The 6,000-nt window shown below is 50.0% G+C and overlaps 1 long non-coding RNA gene across 2 annotated transcripts in view; it reads right to left on the reverse strand.

Annotated features, from left to right (window-relative positions):
- Positions 1-4,306, reverse strand: part of LOC109145555 — a 35,166-nt gene extending 30,860 nt beyond the window's left edge. Inside the window, exon 1 of one of the 2 annotated variants that reach the window (XR_002046994.3) lies at positions 3,851-4,306. This is a non-coding gene — a long non-coding RNA (uncharacterized LOC109145555). The remainder of the gene's footprint in view (positions 1-3,850) is intronic. The other variant, XR_005602679.1, reaches the window with a different exon arrangement.
- Between the last annotated feature and the right edge of the window lie 1,694 nt (positions 4,307-6,000).

The raw sequence follows: 6,000 nt of genomic DNA on the forward strand, positions 1-6,000 counted from the left end.
GATGGGACGGGATGCCTCGCTCACCAGTGGACAGCGTAAATCTCAGCCTCCCAGGTGGAGCAGCTCTGTAAACCACAGCGGCTTCAGCACCAGGTTTATGCGCTTACTTTTACAGCAGGCAAATTGACAGATTAGGCTGTGTACACAGATTGTGTAAACTGCTGTCGGGTGCTGCCCTGTGCCCCTCGGCGGGTGTCAGCGGGTGCCCAGTCCTCCCTGTGGGAACAAGAGGGAAACAGGGGAGACCTGCCAGCAACGCAGCCCGGGGTGAGCCTGGTGTGCTCCCACATCCCCTGTTCCCTCAGCTTCCAGAGCAGGCCTGGAGGAAAGCGAGGGGAGGGGGGGGGGGCATTGATTTAAGATGTGAGAAGGTCAGAAGTTTTCTCAAGCAGAGCTGCTATCACAACACTGAACACTTCATCCCCCTTTTTATCTGCCCCAGTATTTATTGTCCATGAGCAAATACTTGTGTTTTTATAAATTCCTTTAGAGTGAATCACCCTTCTCCTGTTTAAACCAGCAAAGACCACATCAAACAGTATCACTCCATCTAGAATTAATCATTAATTTGAAGAATTTGACAATATTTTGCCAGCATTATTTCTTCCTCTCCCCAATTAATAAAGGTTAAGCCTCAATACTGGCACTTTTGCAGGACACTTGCTACAGAGTGGTGTCACTGGGAGCTCACAGTCCCTAACCCACTGTGGGCAGCAAGGAGAGAGAGATGCAAGTCTGCACCAGGCTTTCAGGCAGGTGTAAGTGGCCTCACTGCTGCCTACACATAGTGCGGAGAAAGCAGCTGAGCACCCCGGGATGCTCCATGCCACACCTGGGCAGCCTACCTACGTAGGGGTTGGTGTCAGAAATCTTTTCACTTGGAAAGTGCAGAAAGGTTGATCTTGTCTATAGGATTGTAGGAGGAGATGAAGACTTCCTTTGCCTGCTCTCACTGCAGCCTCTGTGAGCACAACTTCAGATCATGCCAATAACTGATGTCAGATGAATGCATGTGGCTTCTATTCACTTGAGACAGAACCCACCCTTTAAATACCACATTTTGTACTTTGGTTTTCGTTTAAGTCTCAGGCATGTGTTTTGCTAGGACACTGCATTTCATTTAAAAATTAGTTTTGACAAGACCTTATGGTTCATGAATTCCTGCGCACCAAGTCCTGCAACATGTGTCCCAGTTCTGCTGGTCTCTTCAGAGGCACCAAATTGGGGTGGTTTTGCTTCCTGCTCACAAATAAGCCATGAAACAACCTTGATTTTCCCATGTCTTTGTAACAGGGCATTTTCCTGAGACTTTTCTGCCATTCTATTGCAGTCTTTGGATGGTTTGCAATGCAGCTTGCTTGGATGCTCTGCTAGAGAGCATGGCTGGTTGGTAAGTCCTGTGGCACTGGTTCTTGCATTCAAATGGATGGGTAAAATGTATAAACACACAATGGCACATGATGAAGGCAGAAGACAGCCTGCTAAACACAAATAACACACAGGAGAAGGACAGATCAGGTCCTTCACATGGTAAGCTCGCCATACTGACACCACTCAGGCAGGCTGAAGGAGCTCTGGGTCCCTGGCATTTCATGAGCACATTTGGCTTTGAATCTGGTACTAAAGGAAGATAAACAGGAGCAGGCTTGGGACCTTTTGGCATAGTTTTCACATTGTAACACTTCACAAGCTGTTCTCCAGGTGCCTACAGAAGACCCTCCTAATCCACAGGTGTCTTCAGCTCTGAGAAAGCAGGGACAAGCTCCTGGGCATGCAGCACAAGCTGTCTCTCCTAGCTCTTTCCTTGGTCTCTCCTGTCTGTGGCATCCAGGGTGTTTATATCAGAGGGGACAGGGAAGCCACCACCATGTACTGCACTCCTGGCTGCAGCTTGTGCTACTCAAGAGTGTGATGAAGATGGTGCTGGGCAAGGCAGAAGAGCTATTTTTTTACCTCTCCAGCAGCAAGATTGCAGAGGCTGGATGACCTGTCATAAAGCCAGGGGCAAGGGTTGCTTCTTGTCTTGGAGCCAGTCACCTGCCCAACACTCCCCAGATTTACACCAGAAGAACCCTCTTTTATTGTGGTGCAGCAGCAGAGAGAGCAGAGCAAAGCGCTCTGTAACAAGGGGCTGGGCCACCACAGCATCCCTGCAGGGAGCATCCCTGCCCACTCTGGCTGCTGGCATTTCTCCACCAGGTTTATCACTGTATCAGCCATGTGAATACACCTTTTTTATGGCATGAGCCTTTCAGTGGACTTTTTGAAAGACAATGATGGGCCTTTGAAGGTTTGGCCGATCCTGTTTCCTGTATGCTCCTGAGCCTTGTATACATTTAAATTTGACTTGTTAACTTTATAAGGTACTTCAGACTTGTATTGTACTGAAATTGGCTGGGATCTCAGTATCTCCCTTATTCCCACGTACTTTATTCTTAGAAATGCTTTGTAGTCATGTTATTGCTGTTGGGAGGTTAGGCTTTAACAGCCTCCAATAAAGATACGGGCCTGCAAAAGGGCACCAGTAGCCCAAGATTATTCAATATCAGCAACTGAAGCACAGGTGCCTTCTGTTTGCAGGGCCTCTTATTCTGGGCAGCAGCAGCAGCCGGCCCCAGCTCCAGCAGCATGCAGCAGGCAGGGCTCCTCACTCCCTGGAGAACAGGACGCAATCCTGCACAGATTCCTGCAGCCTCTCGCAGTGCAAGCAGCAGCCACCGGGCACACGTGGCCAGCAGCAGGCTACAAAACCCCTCTTTGCTGTGTTTATTTGCTGCTGCTTCTGCTTGCATCCTCACACTGGGCCCAGGCCTCACCAGCGCCCAGGCAGCAGCACTAATGCCTCCTTTTCATCACCCATACTCCCAGCTCACCTCTTCAGGTACTCCCCATGCTTTTCACAACCCCACAGCCATCCTGCCATCACTTAGCACTGATGTGAAGCCTCCCAGCCTACTGTAGATGTTCCCCCATTTTTGACTCTATATTCTCTCTTTGCATTTTGTAATATTAAAAACTTACACCTGCATAAACCTAGGTTTGCTGCTCTTCTCTCTGTGTTACTCCTGGGGGATTCCTGCCTTCCCCTGTGTTCCCAGGCAGCCTGGGCACATTTCTGAGGCAGCCAATGACAACACTGCCCTTCATTGCATGGAAGGAAGGACAAGGACCTTGAAATCTCATTTCAGGATATTTCATCATGTGAGAATAAATGTCATTTCATACGACATTCCAGATTACTTATCAAATAATGATCTGCCTCTTAATGTCTAGACTTCTGGAATCTGTGCAAATTAAATGTTGCACTTACAAATGTATTTATTCATTGCAGTTAGCAATTAACACATGATTTAAGCAATTGAGCTGTAAATTATCCCCTTGTTTATAAAACAACAACATCCTCTGAAGGATAATATTTTCTATTAAAACAATTAGTAACACATCAATTCTTTACTAGCTTGCAAGAGATCTCATATTAGCCCATATGAGGATGATTCTCCAGCATGATCTCTGGCACCAGGGCATGCACACAGCTCTGGACCAGCACATGTGCAGCCGTGCACAACCAAAGCAAATGGAAAATGCACAGGAGTTTTCCAAAAATCCCACCCCTTGCTAACACCTGTCAATGGCCAAAGGGCTAATGGAGAGTTTTGGCTCCACATCAGCAAGCAGAAAAAGAAAAATAAGGGAGAAACCACTCCATTCTAGCACACACCCTGCGCTGCTGTCAAAGTGTGCTAATTGAGGATTTCAAATCCCCTCCTCCCACTGACTGCCCTGGGCAGAAAAACAAACAGAAATCCACCGTCCTTGTGTCCCCCTGGCACGCCGCCCCGGATCACCTCACCTGCCGCCAAGGCTGAACTCTGGTGCAATTCAGGTGGCTCCCCAGGACTGCCGCGGGCAGGAGGCAGGGCAGGATCTGGCTCCACGGATCCTCCTGGCCACGCACCTTAGAACCATGCCCTGCTGCCCTACCCACGTGTGTGAAGCCATGTGTCTGCATGAGGTCGCTAATCCAAATAACATGTGATCATTCTGATACTCTTGATATAGCTAAAGGACTAATTTGAGCTCTGTTGTCACCTTGAATAATGAATATTGCTTTTAGGAATACAGGATTCAAATTATGTATACATTTCAATATTAGCAAGATAAGCGAATTCTCTCCATAATGCTGTGAAACTTAAACAAAACTGAAGACACCAGGGAGATCAGGCACCAAGTGCAAATGATTCATTGTACCCTAGATTTATCAGAGTCCATCTACTTACACGTTGAGAAAGATGCTGGCTCTGCAAAGGCTCTGTTCTGCAGCAAGAAAGCACTGCACCATGAAGTATCCTGTGTTTTCTTGAATAAATGGACACAGGAATAATGGAAATGGGAGGGCTGGCAAGCTGTGACCAATCCCATCTGTCAAGGGGAAATGCCTGGTGTCCCAAGGGCTCTGGGACCAGGTCAGACCAGGCAGGCTGAGACCTCTGTCCCCACCTTTGGTGGCACACAGCCCCTGGCCTGCCCGTCCTGCCCACACTGCCTTCAGCAGAGCCTCCCAGCGTGAGGCAGAGCTGCCTGTCACAGCACCTCCAAAAGGTTCCAGATATTTTCTTGCTGCATCATCACGGTTGCCAGGGTTTTGAGGATAACATGAAGTTTACACAACACGCTTCCTGCTGCCAGTTCGTGGCATGAAGAGAAGAGATGGTGGTCAGCTGGTAAATTTAGCAGAAAGCGCAATGGCAGTGATCAGTCCAGGCTGCTTTCTTGGACTGATTAATACCAAGGAGAAGGAACCGTGTTGGAAAATATGATTGATCACTCTGCAGAGGAGCACAGACACTGTGGCCAAGGGCCGGCCCTGTGGGATTCATGAGTCTGCAGTCGGTGAAGGTTGAGTCCCCAGGGAGCCACATGCCAAGGCTCCCACGTGCCCTTGGCTGCAGGCACCAGGAGGGCCAGGGGAAGAGGGCAGAGGGGGCACAGAAAAGGGCTTGTGTGCTGGGAATTTGAGGGCAGGCTGACGCACCCAGCCGCAGGCTCCCTGTGCTGAGGACAGCTGGCGAGACTCCCACCTCGCCACGCTCCCACCCACATCTTCCCACCCCCTCGCTGTGCCGAGCCAGCTGTGCACAGCTGGGCTGCAAACCGCACTGCTGGTCTGATCTGACTTAAAAGCCGTGTTCTGGAAAAGCCTGCGGGGCTTCCTGCAGCCACAGCATGTCAGGGACCACAGACAGCTCAGCACACCAGTGCTGCAGCAACACGGCTGGAGACTGGACTCAGGATGTGGAGCTGATGCTCCACCTTCATCTAGCTCTCAAGAGGGTTCCTTCTGCTCAGTGTTTGGGACAGGGACATCTTCTGTGCCAGTGAGCCCTCATGCCTTCTCCAGCTCCACCACTGCCAAACTCACAGTATTTTCTGCTTCATAGCTTGCAGTCTTTCCATTCCCTGCAAGCACGCAAGCACCACGGCTCCAGCACAGAGACCAGCAGCCTCAGGCAGCAACACAAGTGGGATCTTAATAAATAAATAACTCAGCTCTCACTGCCAACACCTCCCACCACAGAGGAAGAGAACAAGAGCCGAGATGCTCCTTCTCCCCTCTGGAGCATGGCAGTGACTGCGCATTTATTTCTGGTTCTCAGAGGGCTGCAGGCTCAGCTGTCTGTCCCTGTGCCTGGAGCTCCTATATCTTGCCAAGGATACTGGCTGTTGTACTGGAGTGGGACTGCCCTGTCATGGTCAGCGGACTGCAAATCAGTGGTCTGGTGAACTCTGGGCATGTCACATGAAAAGAGCATCTCTAAAAGAAGGATATAAGGCAGCTCGCAGCCTCTGGCTGGTAGTGGCAGTGCCAGATACGGGTCCAAGCCCCACAAGCAATTTAGGGATGTTCCCAGAGCTTGTTCCCAGCTGCAATGCCTGCCAACACCCAGCTTTGGCTGCCAGCAGAGGACCAGGCTGGAGCTGGGGCTCTGGAAAGGCATGCAG

The sequence above is a fragment of the Corvus cornix genome, chromosome 9 (assembly GCF_000738735.6).
Source record: "Corvus cornix cornix isolate S_Up_H32 chromosome 9, ASM73873v5, whole genome shotgun sequence".
NCBI classification, from domain to species: domain Eukaryota; kingdom Metazoa; phylum Chordata; class Aves; order Passeriformes; family Corvidae; genus Corvus; species Corvus cornix.